The sequence below is a fragment of the Ornithorhynchus anatinus genome, chromosome 2, assembly GCF_004115215.2.
Source record: "Ornithorhynchus anatinus isolate Pmale09 chromosome 2, mOrnAna1.pri.v4, whole genome shotgun sequence".
Lineage (NCBI taxonomy): Eukaryota > Metazoa > Chordata > Mammalia > Monotremata > Ornithorhynchidae > Ornithorhynchus > Ornithorhynchus anatinus.
The window spans coordinates 16,874,677-16,899,874 of NC_041729.1; the positions used below are offsets into that span (position 1 = coordinate 16,874,677).

General features: G+C 45.6%; 1 protein-coding gene and 1 long non-coding RNA gene across 7 annotated transcripts in view; one reads left to right on the forward strand and one right to left on the reverse strand.

Annotated features, from left to right (window-relative positions):
- Positions 1 to 1,942: 1,942 nt before the first annotated feature.
- Positions 1,943 to 18,532, reverse strand: LOC120638067. Its single transcript, XR_005659530.1, has 3 exons — positions 18,417 to 18,532; positions 16,139 to 16,267; positions 1,943 to 2,311 (listed from the first exon to the last, which is right to left on the reverse strand). It is a non-coding gene; the product is annotated as an uncharacterized LOC120638067 (long non-coding RNA).
- Positions 18,533 to 18,679: 147 nt separating this feature from the next.
- The window catches only part of SBNO1 (strawberry notch homolog 1), a 59,736-nt gene continuing 53,217 nt past the window's right edge, over positions 18,680 to 25,198 (forward strand). For 4 of the 6 annotated variants that reach the window (XM_029058504.2, XM_029058505.2, XM_029058506.2 and 1 more), the window contains exon 1: positions 18,681 to 18,794. The gene's annotated coding sequence lies outside the window, so the exon portion shown is untranslated. Of the gene's footprint in view, positions 18,795 to 25,198 lie in introns of all 6 variants that reach the window. The other 2 variants (XM_029058502.2, XM_029058503.2) reach the window with 1 other exon arrangement.

A 25,198-nucleotide genomic window follows, 5' to 3' on the forward strand; every position in this document is an offset into this window, starting at 1 on the left:
TAATAATAATATTTGTTAAGCACTTACTATGTGCAGAGCACTGTTCTACGCACTGGGGTAGATACAGGGTAATCAGGTTGTCCCACGTGAGGCTCACAGTTAATCCCCATTTGACAGATGAGGTAACTGAGGCACCAAGAAGTTAGGTGACTTGCCCACAGTCACACTGCTGACAAGTGGCAGAGCCGAGATTCAAACCCATGACCTCTGACTCCCAAGCTCGGGCTCTTTCCACTGAGCCATGCTGCTTCTGTACATCAGACACATTCCCTGCCCACAACCTGCTCACAGTCTTTTGGCATGGTAAGTGCTCAATAAATACAATTAAGTGAATAAATGGGAATTGAATGAATGCTTTGCCCACTAAGCTCGTGCACACGGTAAGCGCCCAATAATACCATTGAATGAAAGAATAAGCGCTCAATACGATTGTTTGATTGATTCTGCCTCCACACCGTCAGCCTGGCAAGCCTGGCTTCCAGGTTGAGGCCCTGCACTTTCCCCAACAGGATAAGACCGGCCACTAACCCCCAGAGTTGACATTAATTAGATTTCGGTGAAAAATACCTGGCCAGGTGGAAAGTATGGGATGGCAAGGGTTCTCAGAGAAGCAACGTGGCTCGGTGGCAAGAGCATGGGCTGGGGGGTCAGAGGTCATGGGTTCAAATCCCAACTCAGCCTCTTGTCAGCTGTGTGCCTCGGGGCAAGTCACTTCACTTCCCTGGGCCTCAGCTCCCTCATCTGTAAAGTGGGGATTAAGACTGTGAGCCCCACGTGGGACAACCTGATCACCCTGTATCCTGCCCAGGGCTTAGAACAGTGCTTTGCACTTAACAAATGCCACTATTAAATGCCATTACTATTATTATTATTCTCCTATGCCTGTGAGCCCATTGCTGGGCAGGGATGGTCTCTATCTGTTGCCGAATTATACAATCTAAGCGCGTAGGACAGTGCTCTGCACATAGTAAGGGCTCAATAAATACGATTGAACGAATGAAAGGCGTGCTGGCTGCAAAAAAAAAAAAAAAAAAAGGAAGCAAGCGGCGAAGCAAGAACAGAAGCAAGAGTGTGCGGAGGACCAATAACAATTGGTATTTGGAAATATTAACGTATTTATATTGTTAGAGAGGGTCGGCAGCTATGATAGAGTCCAACCCGATTTGCTTATATCCACTCCAGCACTTATTATTCATTCATTCAATTGTATTTATTGAGCGCTTACTATGTGCAGAGCACTGGACTAAGCGCTTGGAATGGACAATTCGGCAACGGATATTATTTGAGCGCCTGGCACTTGAGAAGTGCTTAACTATTAGTAGTCATTCAATCGTATTTATTGAGCGCTTACTAAGTGCAGAGCACTGGACTAAGCGCTTGGAATGGACAATTCGGCAACAGATATTATTGCAGCGCCTGGCACTTGGGAGGTGCTTAACTATTAGTAGTCATTCAATAGTATTTATTGAGCGCCTACTATGTGCAGAGCACTGAACTAAGCGCTTGGAATGGACAATTCGGCAACAGATATTATTGCAGCGCCTGGCACTTGGGAAGTGCCTAACTATTAGTATTCATTCAATAGTATTTATTGAGCGCCTACTATGTGCAGAGCACTGAACTAAGCGCTTGGAATGGACAATTCGGCAACAGATATTATTACAGCGCCTGGCACTTAGGAAGTGCTTAACTATTATTATTCATTCAATCGTATTTATTGAGCGCTTACTAGTTGCAGAGCACTGGACTAAGCGCTTGGAATTTTTATGTGATGAAGCCCCCGCCCCTTCCTCCCTTCCCAGGAGGGTGCCCGCTTCCCATCCCAAACCCGTTCAAGTGGGACATACCTCTGGCCATCTCCCCACACCGGCACCGCCGGGATCTCCCGGGAAACCACCTTTCGGGGGGGGGGGGGGGGGCGAAATAAAAAAAGAAAAATGCAACTGCTCGACGGTGCCCGGTCGGGCTCTCCTGATTGGCTCTTGGAGCTGCCCGTTAGGGAACGCGGCGCTCCTATTGGTGCAGCCGAACGACGGGACGCCTGGGCCCGCCCCTCCCCCTAGGAGGCGCTGCAAAGAAGACGCCGGCCCGCCGCTCCTCGCCCAGGGGGGTTTAAATTTGTGGGTTCTCAATCCTCATTGGTCCGGGTGGGGGCAGCTCGGGCTCTGATTGGATGATCGTCCTCCTTTCCCCCGCCTCCCGGCCCCACGTGACTGGACGTGGGTTTGGAGCGCTCTCGGGCGAGGCCTGGCTTCATGGCTGCTCTTGCCTTTCGTTGAATGTTCGCCGGCGGATCGGGGCTCGGCCTTTGCTGCGGAAAGAAAACAAAAATAAAAACAACAACAACAAAAACCCAATCCGCAGCCCCGTAGATACTTGGACACCTACGACAGAAGAAAGAGATGTGGTCTCTCTGGACCAGGATAATGGTGGTATTTGTTAGGCACTTACTATGTGCCAGGCACTGTTCTAAACGCTGGGGGAATACAAGGTGATCAGGTTGTCCCACGTGGGACTGAGACTCTTAATCCCCATTTTACAGATGAGGTCACCGAGGCACAGGGAAGTGAAGTGACTTGCCCAAAGTCACACAGCTAACAAGCGGTGGAGCCCACATTAGAACCCATGACATCTGACTCCCCAGCCTGGGCTCCTTCCATTGAGCCACGCTGCTTCTCTAAAAAAATTATTTGTTAAGTGCTTACCATATGCTGAGCACTGTTCTAAGCGCTGGGGCAGATACTGGATAATCTGGACATAGCCTGGGCTTCGGAGTCAGAGGTCATGGGTTCATTCATTCATTCATTCATTCAATAGTATTTATTGAGCGCTTACTATGTGCAGAGCACTGTACTAAGCGCTTGGGATGAACAAGTCGGCAACAGATAGAGACAGTCCCTGCCATTTGACGGGCTTACAGTCTAATCGGGGGAGTTCGACTCCCAGCTCTGCCACTTGTCAGCTGTGTGACTCTGGGCAAGTCACTTAACTTCTCTGTGCCTCAGTTCCCTCATCTGTAAAATGGGGATTAACTGTGAGCCTCATGTAGGACAACCTGACTACCCTGTATCTCCCCCAGCGCTTAGAACAGTGCTCGGCACATAGTAAGCACTTAACAAATACCAACATTATTATTATTATTATTAATCAGATTGTCCCACGTGGGGCTCACGTTTTTTAATCCCCATTTTTACAGATGAGGTAACTGAGGCCCAGGGAAGTGAAGTGACTTGCCCAAGGTCACACAGCAGGCAAGTGGCAGAGCCAGGATTAGAACCCACGAGCTCTGACTCCCCAGCCCGGGTTCTTTCCACTAAGCCACGCTGCTTCTCTAAGCTGTGCTTTGCAATCGACACCAGAATCACTAAGAATTGTGGAGAGAGGATGGGCCCAGTCTGCTGGGTGACCTTGAGCAAGCCACTTCACTCCTCTGTGCCTCAGTGACCTCATCTGGAAAAAGGGGATTAAGAGTGTCTGTCCCAACTGATTATTTTGTATAATAATAAGTGTGGTATTTGTTAAGCTCTTAATGTATGCCAGGCACTGCAGAAAGTGCTTAGTACAGTGCTCTGCACATAGTAAGCACTCAATAAATACTTTTGAATGAAAGCGCTGGGGTGGATACAAGCAAATTGGGTTGGACCCAGTCCCTATCCCACGTGGGGCTCCCCAACGCTTAGAATTGTGCTTGGTACATAGTAAGTGCTTACCAAGTATCATTATTATCATCCTCATCATCATCAATGAGAAGATCCAGCATGGTTTAGTGGAAAGAGCCAGGGGTTGGGAGTCAGAGGTCGTGGGTTCGAATCCCAGATCTGACACTTAGCAGCTGTGTGACTGGGCAAGTCACTTCACTTCTCTGGGCCTCAGTGATCTCATCTGTAAAATGGGGATGAAGTCTGTGGGCCCCATGTGGGACAACCTGATTACCTTGTATCTACCCCACCGCTTAGAATAGTGCTTGGCACACAGTAAGCCCTTAACAAATACCATCATCATCATCAATGACAGATGAGTGACATCTACATTAAGGTATTTAAATTGTTAGAGAGGTTCCACAGCAGGTAAAAGAGAATGAGAGTGTCCAACCCAATTTGCTTGTATCCACTCCAGCGCTTATAACAATTATTATTATTATCATGAATATGTGATAACAATGATGGCATTTGTTAAGCATTTATTATGCGCCAAGCACTGATCTAAGCGCTGGGGAGGATACAAGGTAATCTGGTTGTCCAACGTCTTAATGCCCATTTTACAGATGAGGTAACTGAGGCTCCGAGAAATGAACTGACTTGCCCAGAGTCACACAACTGACAAGCGGCAGAACCGGAATGTGAACCCATGATCTCTGACTCCCCAGCCCGGGCTCTTTCTACTGAGCCATGCCGCTTCCATGATGAAAATAAAAGCAAGCAATAAAATAAAAACCTCTTGGGGTTTTTTTTCCATTGGCTTTTTATCACTAATTTCTGGAACTTGAGTAGTAATCAATCCCATTTTATACAAAACTATCAATTTCCACTTTTGAACAAGGTCTCATTTCCTGAGTTCATAATCTTTGTGTGATTGATGATATTTGGACATGTTTCACAAGTTTAGAGTTTTCTAAACATCACTACAGTTCTAGGATTTATTCCTGAAATAGCATCATGTCAAAATGTAAATCAGAACCAATTTTTAATAGAAATAATCAAATAGTAGAGAGTAAGCACTTTACAAATACCACAGTTATTATTACAATATAATGATAGTCACATTCCCGGCTCCCAACAAATTTACAGTTAAGTGGGGGAGACAGACTTAAATATAAGTAAATAAATTACAGATAAGTACATAAGTGCTGTGGGGCCAGGAGGGGGGATGAATAAAGGGAGCAGGTCAGGGTGATGCAGAAGGGAGTGGGAGAAGAGGAAAGGAGGGAAGACCTCTTGGAGGCGATGGGCCTTCTCACTTCTTGTACATGGCTCCACTTCCTTGTGAACCTCAGAAGATTAGTCAGAATTGAACAGGCTATCTTTGAAAAGTAGCCCATCTGGTACACATAGATCATGACTAAGGGTAAGGAAATTTTGTTTGTGAATCATTCTAATTTAATTTCACACAACATCTTCTTTAGTGTTTTATCTTGAGCCTCTGAAAAAATCAAATTAATTAGGGATCAAAAAATTTAACACATTGACATGGATGATAGTCAATGAATGGTAATTTATTTAGAGTGCTTATTTTGGACAGAACACTGTACTAAGTGCTTATTCAATGCAGGCTCCCAGTTTTCCTGTTTTATTATTTATTCTACTTGGTGCACAATAATAATGTTGGTATTTGTTAAGCGCTTACTATGTGCAGAGCACTGTTCTAAGCACTGGGGTAGATACAGGGTAATCAGGTTGTCCCACGTGAGGCTCACAGTTAATTCCCATTTTACAGATGAGGTAACTGAGGCACAGAGAAGTTAAGTGACTTGCCCACAGTCACACAGCTGACAAGTGGCAGAGCCGGGAGTGGAATCCATGACCTCTGACTCCGAAGCCCAGGCTCTTTCCACTTAGCCACGCTGCTTCCCCTAACAGTTATTGATCTCCTTGGTACAAATTACAACTTCACATCCTAGAGCTCAATTTGAAAACTAGCTTCCAAAATTGCCTTAAAATTTCATTTTGATCAGGACTCCACATTTTGGCAAAAACTCACCTTTCTTAAAAAAAAAAAAGTATCTTTTTTTTTTTTACAGTTAAGTCAACTGCTACTATAGTATATTAAATATCTGCCTTTACAGATCTTCTCCTTCATTGTGCTGTCTTTTATTGACCTCTAGACTGTAAACTTGTTGGGGGCAGGGAACGTATCTGCCTGCTCTGCTATACTGTACTCTCCCAAGAGCTTAGTACAGTGCTCTGCACATAGTAAGTGCTTAATAAATACCACTGAATGAATTGGGCACCCAGTTGTCCTATAACACAGGAGGTGCATTCCCATCAGCGCATCACACAGAAACCACTTACCATCAGCTTTAAGGCACTCAATCAGCTCACTCCCCCCTACTTCACCTCACTGATTTCCTTCTGCAACCCAGGCCGCACACTTCGCTCCTCTAATGTCAGCCCACTCGCTGTACTTTATTTTCATCTATCTCACCACCAACCCCTTGCTCACTTCCTCCCTCTGGCCTTGAGCTCCCTCCCATTTAGCATGCAACAGACCACTATTCGCCTCAACTTCAAAACCCTCCCCAAATCACATCTCCTCCAGGAGGCCTTCCCTGACTAAGGCTTTGTTTCCCCTCCCCCTCTCTGTCACCTATGCAGTTGGCTGTGTACCTTTAAGCATTTTGGTACTCGCCCCAGCCCACAGCCCTTACATACAAATCCTTATACGCTTTCATTTTCCCCTAGCTATTAATTTATTTAAATATGTTTCTCACTCTCTACACTGTAAGCTCCTTTTGGACAGGAATTATAACTACCAGCTCCATTGTATTGAACAGGGTCTGTATCCAACCTGATTATCTGGTACGTACCCCAAGGTTTAGCGTAATGTTTGACAAACATAAGTGTTCATAAATGCTTAACAAATACCCAAATTATAATTATTATTACTCTCCCAAGCACTTTGTCCAATGTTCTGAACACAGTAAGCACTCATTAAATACCATGGATTGATCGATTGCATTTTTTGGGCTGCAAATCTCATGCTTCTGACAGCACAAGAATGCACGCAATCAATAAATCGATCGTATTTACTCTGTGCTTACTCCGTATGCTGAGCGCTGTACTGAGTGCTTGGGAGACAATAGGGCAGAGTTGGTAGACACGTTTCCTGCCCACGTGAATTTATAGTGTAGGGGGGAGGCAGACATTAATATAAATAAATTTTGGCTATGTACATAAATACTGGGGGGCTGAGGCAGGGGTGAAAAAAGGGTACAAATCCAAGCTCAAGGGCGAGGCAGAAGGGAGTGGGAGAAGAAGTGAGTGGTTTATGAGGGAAGGTCTCCTGATGGAGATGCGCCTTCAGAAAGGATTTCAGGGTGGGGAGAGTGATCATCTTTCAGATATGACGAGGGAGGCCGTCCCAGGCCAGAGGCAGGACGTAGATGAGAGGTCGGCGGTGAGAGTACAAGCAGTTTCTTCTGACTTGGTGGCACTCTGTATTCAACCGAGGGTCTGTGCTGAACCTACTGTGAAGGGATTCCATCCATGGCAGCAGTAACAGATTTTCGAATGCAAGAATGATGACTTCTATTACATATTTTCAGTTTGATATTTGATTTAGTTCTGTCAAAGGTATGCTTTCACCATGCATTTTAACTGGAACACTGTTAAGGATTTAGGGAACATTCATCCCACAATTTGAGTCAAGTTGGGCTCAGCGTGCCACATTATCAGAAGAAAGATTTAACACCCGAGCAGCGTAACCTAGTGGAAATGGCCCAGGACTAGGAGTCAGAAGATGGGGTTTCTTATCCTGGCTCTACCACTTGCGTACTGTGTAACCTTGGGCAAATCGCTTAACTTCTTTGGGTTTCACTTTCCTCATTTGTAAAATGGGGTTTCAATACCTCTTATTTTCCCTCGTTAGACTGTATCTGATCTGATTGAATTGTACCTCTCCCAGGATTTAGCCCGGACTTCGCTCATAGTACCTGTTTATCAAATAATATTATTATTTTTATAATTATTTGTGGAAACAAATCATGTCAGAACAGGTAAGAGATTTTTCCCTAACTGCAATTTACAAGAATGTAAATCCTCTCAGTTCTTCTGATAGAGTAGGGTATTTACTGGGGGTATTTGCACTCTGGTGGTCAGTCCTGTCACAATAATAATAATAATAATGTTGGTATTTGTTAAGCGCTTACTATGTGCCGAGCACTGTTCTAAGCGCTGGGGTAGACACGGGAATCAGGTTGTCCCACGTGGGGCTCACAGTCTTAATCCCCATTTTACAGATGAGGTAACTGAGGCACAGAGAAGTTAAGTGACTTGCCCAAAGTCACACAGCTGACAAGTGGCCGAGCTGGGATTCGAACCCATGAACTCTGACTCCAAAGCCCGTGCTCTTTCCACTGAGCCACGCTGCTGCTTGTTATATTCTTTATTTGCTACTTCTTACTAGATTTTGCTTAGTTTCTACCAAATAAACTGTCCTCTGATGTTTAGCATCAATTGTAAAATTAATTGATTTGTTTTGGATGCTTGAAACATTTTAATGGTTTTGTTTATACCCAGGTTATCCCGTTCCAGTACATTTTTCAGTCTACCCCATTCTTTATTCTAATCGCTATTAGGCTCCAATAAAATAATCTACTAAAATAATCTAATAAAATAAACTCTGACTTGGGCTCTTTAGCCCTATTAGGTTGTAAGCTTTTTATTTTCCATCTGATATCTTAAATAAGATCTGATTCTTTCAATTCTCTCAAACTCTGATGGATTCAGTGAATCGGCTTCTTCCTCTGCTATATATTTTGGAATGCTGTAATCTTCTGATCCTTTTTTTTTTTTTTGAAGATTTAGTCCATTTGCTCTTAGAAACAAGTCAAGTAGTGTATAAATTACATCCAGTGGTGAACAGCATTCACCGTCAGTTTTAAATTGCTAGATGCATTTAGCTAAGCTACGTCTAAATACGTATTTTTCTTCACCCAGCAAAACTCAGTCTGTATTCAATCTGCTTCTGTTGCATTACTTCTCCGACATAGGCCAAGCAAAGCAGAGATCATATAACAAATAACTGCCTTATTGGGTAATGATTATATTTCGGTTCTTTGAACCCTTTTAAAATTGTAGTCAGCAGTCCCGGAGGAAATAGAAATCAACGCAATGTCCAATATGACTATTCTGTTGCCTGGTTCTCTCGATAGCCCACTTGGAGTCTGAGCTCAGCCTTCAATAGCGGACGCTTGTGGGAATCAGAAACAGAAACACGTTCCGCTAGAGTTCTGGGAATGACAGTCCCTAACTCAGATACACACTGTGGAGAGCAATGTGTATTAATTTCCCAGGTCAACTCCTTGTCCAGCAGGTTGGTATCCTTCTCCTGTATTCTCTTCATCCTGGTCTGCGGGTGGCCCTTTAACTTGGTTGATTGCATTGGTTCTATTTCCTGTTCTGGGTAAGATCTTCGGCAGGCTGCATTTAACTGAGGTTATACCCTCCCTTCCCCCGCATAAAACACACACACACACACACACACACACAAATACTCCCCACTCAGGTCCACTGCCCAGTGGGGCTGTAGTTCCTGCCCAGCTAGCAGGTGGCAGGGATCCTGTGGCCAGAGCTGTTCCTGGGTCTCTAGGTTTCCTGGAGCAAAGATTCCCTCCCTGGAATTTAGGACACGGGTGGGATGCGACGGTCCTCCTGGAGCAGGTGGCTGTGAAAGGGTTGGTCTGTGTGTGCCTTTCTTCCTTCTGCTCCAGTCTCGTGGCTCAGGCAGGGAGAGAGAGAAATGCCGGGGAGGAGGAGAGACTGGAGATGGAGATGGGAGAAGGGTAGCCTAGTGGGCAGAGTCCAGGTCTGGGAGTCCCAGGGACCTGGATTCCAATCCCAGCTCTGCCACTTGTCTGCTGTGGGATCTTGGTCAAATCAATTACCTTCTCTGTGCCTCAGTCACCTCATCTGGGAAATGGGGATTAAGACCGTGAGCCCCATGTGGGGCAGGAACTGTGTCCAACCTAATTAGCTTGGATCTACCCAAGTGCTTAGAACAGTGCCTGGAACATAGTAAGGCTTAACAAATACCGTAAAAAAAATGAAAAAGCCCCATGGCAAGAGGCAGGGCAGAAGGACAGAGAGAGAAGAAGGGAACCCTACCCTCTGCCATTTTCCCTATCTGTAATTTATTTTACTGCCTATCTCTCCCTCTGGACTAGGGACAAGAACTGTGTCTACCAACTCTCTTGTAGGGTTCTCTCCCAAGTGTTTAAAGTGCTCTGCACTCGGTAAGTGTTCAATTGATTGATTGATTGGGAGGAGAGAAAGAAGGGTTGGGGGATATATCTAGAAGGGCCAGTTTCTGGCCTGGTAGCCTCTGCCCTCTCGCCAGCTCCAGCAAGCCTCCCTCGCTGCCCTGCCCTGCCTATCTCCTCTGGCCCAATGTCCCTGCTGCTGGGACTCGTGAGGCAAAGGGCTGACTTGGACCATGTTATCTCTCTAGTTGTGTTTAAGGTGCTGACTTAAGGGGGTGAACCTTGTGGGCAGGGATAGCGACTAACGGCTCTATTACACCATATTTTCTCAAGTGCTTAGTACAGCACTCTGCATAAGCAGCCTGGCTTAGTGGGAAGCAGCATGGGCTAGTGGGTAGAGCATGGGCCCGGGAGTCAGAAGGACCTGGTCTCTAATCCTGGCTCCACCACTTGTCTGCTGTTTGACGTTGAGCAAGTTAATTTCTCTGTGCCTTAGTTACCTCATCTGTAAAATGGGGATGAAGACTGTGAGCCCTAACTGACTAGGTCCAACCTAATTATCTTGTATGTACTCCAGCACTCAGAACAGTGCCTGACACATAGTAAGCACTTAACAAATACCATCATTATTATTATTATTATTAATAAACATTTTCACCTCTTCAGGCTAAATCCTCTCAACTTCCATCCTCCTCTTTCCTCTTCCTTCTTCATCTTTCTCTCTCTCCTCCTTCCTCCTCTATTTTCTCTTCTTTCTTCTTTTCTCCTCCTCCTTTGAGTCATCCTCCTTTTTCTCCTTTAACATCAATTAGATATAAATTCTTGCTCTTCCTCCTTCACAACATCCCCTCTAAATTCTCAACCAGTACAGGTTCTTGAGGGGCAGGGAAACGAGGACCGAGTGCTTTTTTTTTGAAAAATGATCCGGGTAGCAGAGGGAAATAGGGACCGAACTGGGGAGAGACAGGAAGCAGTGATGTCAGCAAGTAGGCTGATGCAGTAGTCAAGGAAGGACAGGATAAGTGCTTGGGTTAATGTGGCAGCTATTTAGATGGAGAGGAAAGGAAGGATATTAGCAAAGTTAGGAAAGTTAGTTGAACCGTTGGTGTTTGGTAACAGGTTGAATAAGCGGGTTGAATGAGAGCGGTGACTGTAAAGAAGGCCCAAATTCTATTTGGGAGGGAAGCCATCCTAATCCTGGGGACATTCTCATACAAAGTGAAATTGTATCAAGCTCTACTTACTGGTCAGGACCTCCTCCAAAGAGACCTTGCCCAGTTTTTGAGGAGAGGAGAGTGTTGACTGGGGAAATCAGGTCATTTTTTTACTTTCTCAGAGTCTGACTTTTTTTTTTTAAATAGATGTCCACCCATTTTGCCATCCAGAGCACAAGAGCTTTGACTCAAGAACCTAAGAAATGAGAAGCAGCATGGTCTAGTGGATAGAGCACGGACCTGAGAGGCAGAAGGTCGTGGGTTCTAATCCCGGCTCTACCAGTTGTCTGCTGTGACCTTGGACAAGTCACTTAACTTCTCCAGGCCTCAGCTCCCTCATTTGTAAAATGGGATAAAGACTGTGAGCCCTATGTGGGACCGGGACTGTGTCCAACCCGGCTATCTTGTATCTACCCCAGCACTTAGAACAGTGCCCGGCACATAGTAGGTGCTTAATAAATACCATTATTATTATTATATTATTAAGAAATGCTATTACAAGTCAAATCAAATCAATGGTCCATCCAGTCCCATATTCTTCCTCTGATCATGGTATTTGGAGGAAGAGTTTAACGATTACCTTACTTGATAAGTATCTTCAAGATTAGACACGTATTTTCTAACATCCTAACTCTTCCCTTTAATAACCTATTTTAAACCCAATGTGCATGAATTTATTTAAAACTGCTCAAACTTATGTACATTTGGGTAAGGAGTGCTGGTATGTGCTATCACTGGCAGTAGTAAGGATAATTATTGAGCTCCTCCGGACAGCTCCCCCCTCATTCCTAAAGCAACTGAAGAAAGCAATAGCCCTCTGTAAACTTACCAGTATCATCTATTACATGACTGCAGTAAAATTATCTGAATCTGGAGTTTTTGGCCAATTTCTAGATTGTAAGCTCATTATGGGCAGAGAACATGTCTGCTAATTCTGTTGTATTGTACTCTCCCAAGTGCTTAGTACAGAATTCTGCCCATAGTAAGCTCAATAAATACCCGTGATTGATTGATTGATTGAATCAGGGCAAGGGCAAGAGCCTATGCTAGCTGTCTCTATAGCTCTAAATCACTCTTTTTTTCTCTCTGGTCCTGCCTGCCTCTCTCTTCTCGTGGCATAGTGGATTGAGCAGGGGCCTGGGAGCTGGAAGGACCTGGGTTATAATCCTGGCTTTGCCACTTAATAATAATAATGTTGGTATTTGTTAAGCGCTTACTATGTGCAGAGCACTGTTCTAAGCACTGGGGTAGATACAGGGCAATCAGGTTGTCCCATGTGAGGCTCACAGTCTTAATCCCCATTTTACAGATGAGGTAACTGAGGCACAGAGAAGTGAAGTGCCTTGCCCACAGTCACACAGCTGACAAGTGGCAGTGCCGGGATTCAAACCCATGACCTCTGACTCCCAAGCCTGTGCTCTTTCCACTTAGCCATGTTGTTTCTCTGCAGTGTGATCTTTGGCAAGTCACTTCACTTCTCTGGGCCCCAGTTACCTCATCTATAAAATGGGGATTAAGATTGTGAGCCCCATGTGGCACAGTGACTGCATCCAACTTGATGACCTTGTATCTATCCCAGTGCTTAGGACAGGGCTTGGCACAGAGTAAGTGCTTAACAAATACTATCATCATCATTATTATTATTATTCTCTCTCTTTAGGTCTATCGTTCTATCATCTTTCTGGATCTGCTTTTCTCTCCCTTTCGCTGTTCCCTGAGTTTATCCCTGTATTCTTCAGGCCTGTTGTCCCTAGCTGCGGTCTCTGTTCTTCTCAGACTAGTGGCCCTCTGTAACTGGGTGCCTCCCTGACGAGAGCGTCGGCTAGGCTCGAGGGACCACTGTGGATTCTGGGTCTGAGTCTAAGGGGACAACGTTGAGCTTGGTCTCTGGCTGCTCATTTTGCCCCACCTTATTATTTGTTAAGCGCTTACTATGTGCCAGGCACTGTACTAAGCAGTGGGGTGGATACAAGCAAATTGGGTTGGAGTTTTAATCCTCATTTTACAGATGAGGGAACTGAGGCCCAGAGAAGTGAAGTGACTTGCCCAAGGTCACACAGCAGACAAGCGGCAGAGCTGGGATTAGAACCCATGACCTTCTGACTCCCAGGCCTGGGCTTTATCCACTATGCCATGCTGCTTCTCCCCTCCTCTCTGCTTAAACTCTCCCAAGCATTTAGTCAGTGCTCTGCACCCATGAGTCCTTAATAAATATGACTGACTGACAGTAAGTGCTCAATAAACACAACTGACTGATTAACGTGAACAGAAGGAACAGATTTTTCAGGGGATGGACTGAGACTCAAAGTATCTACACAGTGCTAAATTCTATAAAGAGTAGCATGTTCAATGGATATGTTAATGCATATCAAAAGCTAATCTAAGACCATCCTCTATTTTTAAATTTAAAAGTGAAAAAATGAAATGCCAAAAATATGGTTCATTACAGGGACCACAGAATGTTTACTGTGGGAGGGGTCTTCTTGTATTCACTCCTAACGCATTCCTTATTGTTTAGCAATATGCTGTGCCTTTCAATCAAAGGTATTTACTGAGCATTTACTGTGTGCACAGCACTGTACTAAGCATTTGGGAGAGTTCAATACAACACAATTAGTGGACACATTCCCTGCCCAAAACAAGCTTAAAGTCTAGAGCGTCAGTGGCACAAAAAAAGGCTTCTTCACAAGGAATATCCAAATGTTTTAACAGTGAAAAAATCAAAATAGTATAGTAATGGCAGGAGGAGGAAAGAAGAAAAAAACAGAAAAGAACAGATAATGGGGCAAGTGATAATGTTTCCTTTCAATGTAGCTATCCAGATCTCCAAAGTCGGGCTGGCAATGCCAGTCAAAATCGACAGGTCGTCATCTGACCTTTGCTCGACATCAACAGAGCAAAGCAAGATTGTTTATATGTGGATTTCTGTCAACCTACCCTCAGCAACCGGGTTTTGGAGGCAGCAAAGACTTTGGAACTTGGTATTAGAATATAGCTTTATTTTTAATGGTATTAAATGGTATTTGTTAAGCACTTACTATGTGCCTGGCACTGTACTAATCACTGGGGTAGATACAAACTAATCGGGTTGGACACAGTCCCTGGCCCACAGAGGCTTCACAGCCTTAATCCCTATTTTACAGATGAGCTAATTGAGGCCCAGAGAAGTAAAGTGACATCCCCAAGGTCAAGTGAACCTGAGAAACTTTCAACATAAAACTATCATCATCAACAGGCTAAGAGTTGTATACCGATGACTGGTCTAGACATACCCACACAAAAACACATGTTGATATTTATCAATCAATCAATCAATGATATTTATGTAATGCTGTGTGTAGAGCACTCCCCTCCCCATTCCCCCTACTCCCTCCCTCTGCTCTTCCCCTTTCCCCTCCCCACAGCACTTGTGCAAATTTGTATATATTATTTATTACTTTATTTATTTTGTTAATGATGTGTATATATCTATAATTCTATTAATCTTGATGATGTTGACGCCAGACTCCTTGTTTTGTTTTGTTGTCTGTCTCCCCATTTCAGACTGTGAGCCCATAGTTGGGTAGGGATTGTCTCTATCTGTTGCCGAATCGCACATTCCAAGTGCTTAGTACAGTGCTCTGCACATAGTAAGTGCTCAATAAATACGACTGAATGAAATGAATGGATACACGGCTCTTGGGAGAGGGATAGACACGAACCCTGGCCACAAGGAGTTTACAAATTTCCTTTTGCAAGAACAAAAACTTGTATGCATTGGTTTCAAGAAAACAGCTGACTTCCTCTTAACTGCCCACTCCCCTTTCCTACTACACGTCACACTTTTTGCTCCCCTCAAGAGAACCTTCTTGCTTGTGAACAGTGATGGATTTTCCATTTGGTCCTAGTGGCCCAGGTCTAGCATGGAAAATTTCTGAGGGGAAGGGGGCAATTTTTCAGGGAAAAAAAGTAAAACTTTTACACAAATAACACAAGATACATGCATGTATTTTTTTCTTTTACTTGAAATTTGTGCCTCACAAATTCCAAGACCATACTGCAAATACCAACATGTGAGATGAATTTTTTTTTTTAATAAATTAAGAGGTGGCAATAAGTTCAGGGCCTATATGAAATGAATGACAAATTCATTTCGGCTCGCAACTCTCCTACCTGTGACTAACTGCTTATACTCTTCTGCCTTCAAGTAAATCCCTCCTTTTTCCTGCCCCTAATCTGCCAAGTCAGGTCCTTTCTACCTTCAAAGCCCTTCTGAAAAGCCACTTTCCCCAAGAGGTATTTCCTGACTAACCCCATTCCCTTCTAATCACACCATTCCCTCCTCCATTTTGCCCTCACCAATTTAAAATATTTGTAAAGCACTCACTATGTGCCAAATATATTGCTAAAAGCTGGGGCAAATACAATTCAGTAATAATTCCTGTCCCCTAAAGAGCTAATATACATATAGCTGCATGGTTTTTTTAGCAGTATATTTGTCTAATTGTGACTGCTAGTGTTTCCTATTAAACCCAAACTCCAAGAGGGCAGGAATTTCACTCTGCACACACTAAGTGCTTAGAAAACATCACTGATGATGATGAACCATTACCTGAAAAAATGGAAAAATCTAATCTTCAAGAAAAGCCGTATAATCCTACTTAGCCTATCTACCTGGTTTGCCACTTTTATAAGGTCTTGCCCAATGGGTCACGTTAAAGAGTTCCTGCAGGGAGTGAAGAATTAATAAAATAAGGACTATGAAATGATTCCAATTTTACTTTAAAGTAATGGGGGCCACCCATCCTTTGACAGAGCAGTTAGTGATTTCACCCCTGGGTCACACCACCCACCAGAACGGCAAAGGTACAGCTTCCAAACAGAGCTGTCCCAACCTCCAACCATTTTTTGAGCTCCAGGGAATGTAATCTCTTTACTGTATAAATCATGGACGTAAGAGATGTGAGACAAAGTCCATTAGCACTATTGATGGTATTTGTCAAACACTTGCAATGTCCGTTTCACTTACTAATAGGGTGGACACAGAGGATCCATGAGAATGACATGGAGATGCCTGTGACTTCACATGTGTTCCAGGGGCTTGCAGCATATCAAGAATCCTCTTCAAACGCCTTTCAATCATTTGAAGTTGAACCACCTAAAATAGAGCTGTTGGTTAGCTAGCTCCCACTGAACAAAAGTCCACTTCTTTAGGAAACCTCTCCCAGCTTACTAAATTTCTATCCAATACAGAACATCCAAATGTTTCTTTTATAGCGTTGTGTTGTACTTTCCCAAATGCTTAATACTGTGCTCTGCACGCAGTAAGCGCTAAATAAAAATGATTGATTGATGCAAACAGTTGACAATATGGAGGGGAATACAACTTCATGTAGCAGTGTAACTACGTTCTTGGGAAATCTTCTCTTATGAAACTGTATCGAGTTAGTGAATAAGGAGAAATACAATAATAGGTTTTCGATCTTGAATTTTTCATTGATTCCTTTAAGAAATTGTTTTGGATAAGTACCTGCATGGAGATTTTCAAATGCAAGCTGGTGAGGAGAGTGTGAGAACAGTCTATTTTGTCCCCATCTTCGGAGACCTTCTGAAATTGCATCTCCTCCAGATGAGGAAAGAATTAACTTCTGTTTTCCCAAGCTCGTGGTCCTCCAAAACTACCACTGCAGTGCTTCTCTGCTAACTATCCACTCACACCTAGAAAAACACTTTTGTACATATCTTACCCTATTGCTTAAACACTAACTCACATACCTATCCACCTTTCCTTCTTCCTATCTCTAAGTTACTTAATGGTCTGCTTTTCTGGCTAGAATGTACAAGCTCCCTGCGGACAGGGATCAATCAAAAGATCAATCGTACTTATTGAGCACTATGTGCAGAGCACTGTACTATTTGGGAGAGCACAATGGAGCAGAGTTGATAGACCCATCCCCTGCTGACAATGTTTCAGTTTTATTATCTCTCTTGTATTCTCCCAAGTGTTCAGTACAGTGACTTGCCCCAAACAGGTGTTAACTAAATACTACTGCGATCACACCTGCCATTTTGCAAAAATACCACAACTTTAAGTCATCTGGCATGTTTCTCTCGGTTGATCCCTTGAACCTCCCATTTGCTTCTCTGTATTCTCCTCCCAAGAGAATTGAGAATTTTTAGCACCGCAAAAAATTGGGCAATAGATGCCCCAGCAGAGGGAGGCCCGGTGATGAAAATATTTTAAAAAAGACATTAAAGCATGTCTTTATTAGAACAGTGCTTGGCACCTAGTAAGCACTTAAATGCCATCATGATTGGCTTAGCGGAAAGAGCCCAGGCTTGGGAGTCAGAGGTCATGGGTTCTAATCCTGGCTCCGCTGCTTGTCAGTTGTGTGACCAAGGGCAAGTCACTTCGCTTCTCTGGGCCTCGGTGACCTCATCTGCAAAATGGGGGTGAACACTGTGAGCTCCACATGGGACAACCTGATGACCTTGTATCTACCCCAGCGCTCAAATCAGTTTTTGGCACATAGTCAGTGCTTAACAAATACCACCATTATGATTATTCTAAGGCTGTTTAAAACTGTTTTGTCCAAGTTAACCCAGGATGAACTAGCCCCCTTACCAAGCCCTATCAACACTTGGAAATTTTGTTAATGAGGTGTCCATCCCCTTGATTCTATTTATGGTGATGATGTTGTTTCTGTTCATCTGTCTCCCCCGATTAGCCTGTGAGCCCGTCACTGGGCAGAGATGGTCCTCCTCTGTTGCCCAATTGTCCATTCCAAGCGCTCAGCCCAGTGCTCTGCACAGAGTAAGCGCTCAGTAAATACGATTGAATGAATGGATGAATAAGGGATTCCCCTTTCTCTCCAGATTGATCTCTCAACTTAGGAATAGGATAGAACTGGCTTCTATATAATGGTATGCCTGTACTGTGGTTACGTGGGCGATATCTGCCACCACAGCCATGTAAATTTCCTGTCAGGAGCCCCAAGGGAGTGTAAAACTTCTAGGCCCGCGACCGCGGCCCCGCCATACAATGTGGGGGCGACGGGCGCCCCCTCGGCCGCTTCCCTCAGGCAGCGCGAGGCGGCCGCGCGCCCACCGCGCATGCGTCGCGCTCTCCGCTCCCCCCCCCGGCCCGCGAGACCTTCCTCCCGACAAGCCTCGCGGGGCGCGGATCTCGCGAGCTTTCGCCTTGCGTCGGGGACGGCGGGTCACGTGACTCTGCACCGCTGCCTTTGCTCCCCCCCCTTTTAATTCCCCCCCCCCGCCCCCAGCCCCTCTCCATCCTTTCTCCGTACCCTCCGCCGGACCCTCAGGTGATGGACTCGTCTTTTTTCCGGAGCTCGCTCCCATCCTCCTGCCGGTTTCAGGCCTGAGGAGAAGGTGGGGGGGGGGAATGGCGGTGGGGGTCGGCCCTCCCCTCTTGGGGAGGGGCGGGGGAGGAGGAGAGAGAGGGGGAGGTCACGTGACGCGGCGCGCGTGCCGGGTGCGCGCGCCGCCTGCTCCTCCCCCCCCCTCCTCCGCCTGGCGGGGGGAGGGGCGCCAAGATGGCGGCGGGGAGGTAAGCGGAGCCGGACGCAGCCGCCGCCACAGCCGCCGCCGCCTCCTTCTTCAGCCTCCTCCGCTGCCGCCGCCGCTCGAGAGGCGCCGACGACGTGCCGGAGAGCGCGGAGAAAGTGAGTGTCCCTCGGGTTTCCGCTCCCCCGTGTCCCGGGGGCGGGGGCGGGCCCGGGCTCGGGGGAGACACTTCCCGCTTGGCCCCCCGCTCCCTCCGGGCCTCGCCGTCCCCTCCCCGCGCCTCCATTACCCGCCCCCTCCGGCCTCCGGGGCCGCGTCGCCACGGACGGGACGCCCGTCCTCGACCCCGCCTCGCTCGGGCCTCCGGGGTCCGGGAGGAGCGAAGGCGCGGCTCTCCCTGCTCCGCTTCCTCCTCCTCCTCCTCTCTCCAAGTGGCCGACGGCGGGGACCGGAGGCAGGATCGGGAGCCTGTCGTCCCCGGAGCCAGCCCGACACGGTGGGGGAGGTGGAAAAAAAAAAAGAAAAGGAAAGCGGGGGGCGGACGAGAGTCGGAAATGCCGTGTCCGGACGTGGAGTGACCTGTTTACCCCCCCGGCCCTCGGGGGTGGGGGGGAGAGTAAGAAGAGACACGTGGGGGGGCCGGGACCACGCTGGGGTTGCTAAGGTGGAAGAGCCTCCACCCTGGTAAGTCGAATGCTTGCTAATTTTGGAGCCAGAGGCCGGCATTTTGTGACTCTTCCTCCCCCCTCCCCGAGCCCGTTGGGGTGCAGCTGGCCAACGGCCGCTGGGGCCTCAATTCCCTCCCCCCCGGTGGGAAAGAGGGGCTCCTTCTTCCACACCGGGAGTCGCCGTTGGGGCCCGTGATCCTGCCGGGAAAATCGTTCCGGTTGGGATGCCCCCTCCTCCCCCCCGCCAAGTAGGTGTGGGACGCTCTCATTGGAGCCAAGGTTGCCGTTCCTCCCCCCCATCCCCCCCCTTCCATCCCCGCATCTTGCTGCTCGCTCAGGTTAATGTTTGCCAGCGCTTAACCGGACCCTCCCGCAGAGGAAACTTTTTATTTGGTAAAAGACGACATCCCCGGGGGGCCGAGGTGGGGGGGTCTTCACCGGGGGAAGGGGGGCGGGCGGGGGAGAGGTGGGTAGCCCGCGGGCAAATGGAACAAGGTTGGGGTCCCGGGGTTGGGCACAGCCGGTCGCAGCTGCACCCGGAAGTTTGTGGCGAACACGTGTTGAGGAGGGGAAGGTTAGAAGCCTGCGACCCGTCGACCTTTGAAAGTGGAGTCGTTGGGACGCCCCCCTTCCGCTCTGCGCTGGAATATATTCGGGTCTCCCGGCTGGAGGAGGATTGGCGGTGATGGGGGGGGGCGGGGGGGGGCGGAATACCCGGTGCTCAAAGTACAGGTCAGACGGTCCCCCCACCTCGGGGAGGACTCCTACAGCTTTGAAAGCATCTTGGAGTTCAAACGAGAGGTGACAGGAGGGGAAAGCCCCCCCCCCACTCCTTTGTATATGTTTTTATTACCCTATTTATTTTGTTAATGACGTGTCCGTCCCCTTGATTCTATTTATCGCGACTAAGTTTTCTTGTTTTTGTCCGTCCGTCTCCCCCGATTAGACCGTGAGCCCGTCGATGGGCAGGGATGGTCTCTCTCTGTTGCCGAATTGTCCATTCCAAGCGCTTAGTACAGTGCTCTGCACAGAGTAAGCGCTCAATAAATACTAACGAATGAATGACCATCAACAAGTTACAATTTAACCGTATAGATCACCGTGGGATCTGTCTTGAGTTTGGGGAGAGTGTGCCCTGTTACATATTTTATAAGCTTTGAGTGTTTGAAGTCGTCGCAGAAAGGGGTGCCGTAAAAAGGAATTGCAGTACCACTCCACTATAAAGATCCATGTAGTTCCCATCGACCGATTCTATTTATTTTGATGATCTGTTTTGCTTTGCTGTCTCCCCCGTTCAGACTGTGAGCCCGTCACCGGGCAGGGATTGGCTCTCTCTGTTGTCGAATTGTACTTTCCAAGCGCTTAGTACAGTGCTCTGCACCTAGTATGCACTTGATAAATACCCTTGAATGAATGAATGACCCGAGATGGACTGTTGTCATGATTTGAGATTTCAGCGGCACATAGAGATATGGGAAGATATTGTGAAATTCTGCCAGGTTTTCGTGCTCTGCTCCACCAAAGTAGGCTCAGAGTTGGAGGAGTTGGTTTTTACCCTAACTGTACTTCAATAAATAAAATAATCTAGCTAGGTGTTTGAAAGTACAGTTCGCCCTATCAATCAGTCAACTGTATTGAGTGCTTACCGTACGGAGCACTTGGAAGAGCACAAGTAATAGAACAGACACATTCCCTGCCCACGACAGGCTTTATGGCATAGTCTTCAAATGCTGGCTGACAGCTTTGTTTTCCAGAGCATCAGGTCATCTCTTGTGTTAACATAATTAGGTTTTTGGCCTGAAAAGTTAGTATTTTCAATCACTTGTATTTGTGGAGTGCCTAGCATGTACAGAGCACTGTACTAAGCACTTGGGAGAATACGCCATAACAGTAGACACGCCCCCCTGCCACAGCAAATTTCCAGGAAGACAGGGCACATTTCTGGCTTCTGTGAACCAGGTTTACAGCTAAATATATTTAAAAAAGCAAAAACCCTCATTTGTGAGTGTTCTGTTTTTTTGAGGTACTTGAGCTGATTGAATTTGGCCTGCTAAGGGAGAAATTGCATGTTTTAATATGTAAGTCCTTTTTCCATTGGTTTTCTGTGGGTGTTTGGTGACTTTTGAGTAGGTGATATGCACTTCCCTGAGTAATTGGTTATAATTGGAGAAGATGGAAAAAGCTGGAAGATAATTGCAGTCTGTTCCCCCCCTAACCCTTATTTCCCCTAGCTAAATTAATCAGAACTAGGGCACTGAACATATCAAATGTTCCCTGAAGAGATGCAAAAACAAACGTTTTCTATTTTCCAAAAACATTACAAGGTAAAAAGATAATAAAAATATCCCCACAAATCTATGCATCCTCCCAGAGGAGGTGTTACCACTTGTTATAAATGAGTTAATGCAAAGGTTAGTTTTGCTGAGGTGTTTAAAAATCCTGCTTCAAGACTGCATTAGTTTTTCCAGGGCAGATCACTTCCAAGCCACTGGACCAATATCTAACTTAAAACAAGCTGGGCAGGTAAATGAATTTTATTTCAGGCAGAATATTAATGCCAGCAGCTTATACTATATATTTTGAATTTAGCTTTTGAAGGGACAGTCAGAAGGATTTGCAAAAAGTTTAGATTCATATTCCGAGAAATTAAATGTTGCCATTGGAATGATTGAGAAGCATCTTCTTTGGAGGACAAGCATGTAATTTATAGTCAGTTTACATTTATCCTTGTAATATGGAAATATTTTTGAGACCGATGGCAATGTGTATGCCCTGTGCTGCAGTGTTAATGGTTCTCCAACACATTTCCAGTCCTCCGATGTTCATATCACACAGTCCCTTCTCTCCCCTTTGTCAGTCTGAGGTGGAAATACTCTTTCAAAAATTTTTTATTATTACTACTGTATTTTTTTAAGCACCTACTGTGTGCCAGGCACTATACCGGGGTAGATATAATTAAGTTGGCCACAGTCACTGACCCACATGGGGCTCACAGTCTAAGTCGGAGGGAGAACAGGAGGTATTTGGTATTTTTTGTTGATGACAACTAATTGTCTGTTGTATGTCAGTGCAAAAAGTTGTCTGTTTTATGGCCTGTTTAGGGGAGCTTACATTTCTCTGTTATTGTGCTGTCTCAAACTACTTAAGAAGCGTCTCCTGGCATTTGTTTTTCATTTTTCCTAGAGGCAGTTTGGCCTGTACTTTAGTCCTTCCAGTGTATGGGCCTTTCTGGGAATTACAGTGTGTATGTACTTCAGATGGACAGTGACATGTAGGATTCAACTCCTCTCTGCCAGAAAAGGGGGGCAGAGCTGGTACAGAACAATCAGTCATTCCGTGGTAATTTATTGACACTTTCTGTGCGTGAAGTACTGGGCTAAGCCCTTGGGAGAGTACAGTCTTAGAGAGTCGGTAGGCACGATCCCTGCTCACAAAGAACTTACAGTCTAGAGGACAGCAGTTTTAGGATAGTGTATGGATCAGGCATTAGGAGTTTGGCCTGTGCAGAGGCCTATAATAGTTTGGTTTTCCCTGCCCATGGATCCTCTTTAAGATTTAGTAAAAACTTCTCTTGGTCACCCCTTTTCCCCCCACAACAGTTGGCTTTCACGACTCTAAGTGTATGGCCTTCAAAATAGGGCCAGCTCTTGATTTCTAATAATTTACTTTCTGGATTATCCACCCAACTTCCCTTTCTCCTGTTGCCTGAATCAGAAGGATTTTACTGCTCGCTAGTACTTCCACAACCAGCATGTAGGGGTAAGGAGAGGTTAAACTAATGTCAGAAATAGGGCTTTTAAATTAATGGTAAAGCTTTTAGTTTTCTCTGGTATCTCCCAGATGGATGGGAAATAGAGGATTGACTGTTCACGCTCCAGATCTGTCTCTCCTCCTTATGGTGAAGAATTGTTAGAACTTTTGGGGATATATTCATTGTGATGACAGAAACCTTTTTGAGCAATCTAGGTTTTTTGTAGGCATCCTAATTTCCAATTTCGATGCATCTCTAATGCTTCCGTGTTTAGCCTCGATCATGTTTCAGTTGAAGGTTCTCCTTTTGTTCTAAATTTCAAAAAGTTAGATTTGTTGAGAATTACAGTATAAGTGCTTCCTATGTGATAAAAATGATAGTGCGTGTCCTTCTGGCCCTAAGTCCTCCCTGATTAATTTTCTATGTGGCCTATCTTGTAGGTTTTTTTCAGAGCTGTCAATGTAATGTCATCTTCTGAATCTAGGCCTGCTAGCATCGGGTCTAATTGTTGTAACATTTGCTTAATCAAGTATCGATTACCCAATCTACGACAATGCCTATTTCTTGGTAGAACTTAGTTATATTTCGTGTCATGCTCCAGGTTGAGCAGTTCTGTGATGAAGCACCCGACACTTCATGTGAAAGAGCAGCCTATCAAACATCGGACTCCTGAAGTGGAGTCTTCAATGACTCTCTCTCAAACTGGGGTGGTAGGCTACAGGGGAGAGACACTCACATATTGCCTGGTGCTCCAACATGATTGATCCTGAGACTGACTTGGTTTACTATCTTTATTGATTGCATGGTCATCAAATTTGTTGGTGATACAAAATGAAGATTGCTAACTCCTGAGCACAGATCCAATTCAGAGTAACATAGAAAAATTGGGAATACTGACTTGCAAAAGCAGGTTAAAATTCAGGGTGGAAAAGTATAAAGTTTAGAGCATTTGGGAAAGAAACAAGTACATTATGCAGAAAGACTGTCTAGGGAAGGACGGTGGAGAAAAGTTGGGAGCCAGTAACTCTTCCCCTCCCACCCCCCACCGTTCATCAGCGAACAGGAAGATGTGAAAAAATTGGAGTTCATGGAAAAAGTTGATTCCAGATGATTGGAAAATGAGTCTTATGTAGAAAGATGCAAAGGATGAGGAGCTGTTTAGAAAAAGCCACCAGTTGATTCAATAGCCGACCAAGCATTTGTAGGGTTTTATGGGCAGGAAACTGACCAATTGAGCTTCATGCCTTCTGGAAACTGAGAGGACATCATTGAATGATATCGAGTGGTTACTGTGTGTAGAGGATGGTATTAAGCACTTGGGAGAGTACAATATCATAGAGTTGGTAGATATGTTCCAGGCTCACAAGGGGACTTAAAGGAGAGAATAGACCTAAGTTTCTTTTGTTGATTTAATCAATCATATGTATTTATTGAACCATTACTAGGTGTTCTCAGTGCTGGAGTAGATACAAGGAAGCCCCTGTCCCATATTCATTCATTCATTCAATAGTATTTATTGAGTGCTTACTATGTGCAGAACACTGAACTAAGCGCTTGGAGGCTCACAGTCTTGGGGACACACACACAAGTATTTAATTCCCATTTTACAGTTGAGGAAACCAAGGCACAGAGAAGTTATGTGACTTGGCCAGGGTCACACAGCAAGCGATTGGCAGTCAGGATTAAAACCCAGTCCTCTGACTCCCAAGTCCATGCTCTTTCCACTCGGTCACCCTGTCTACGCTGATGGAGAACCTAGAGTTCGGGTGGGAAGATAAGTTCAGTTTGAGATAGTCAAGGCATCCCAAGTAGAGGTACCCTGAAGGCAGGATGAAATGCGAGACTGCAGAGGAGAGAGGTCAAGGCTGGAGAGGTAGATTGAGGAGTCAGCTCACAAACCCGTAACCTCGGCCTGTCCTCTGACTCATCTCTCTCATTCAGCAGACATAATGTCACCAAATTCTGTTGGTTTAACCTTCACAACATCTGTTGAATCTGCCCTTTCCTTTCCATTCAACCTCCTGCCGTGCTGATCCAAGCACTTAAGTCCTGCATCAACCTCCTTGCTTACCTCCCATCCCTCTCCATTCCAGTCCATACTTCTGCTGCTGCTTGGGTCATTTAAAAAAACAAAAACAAAACA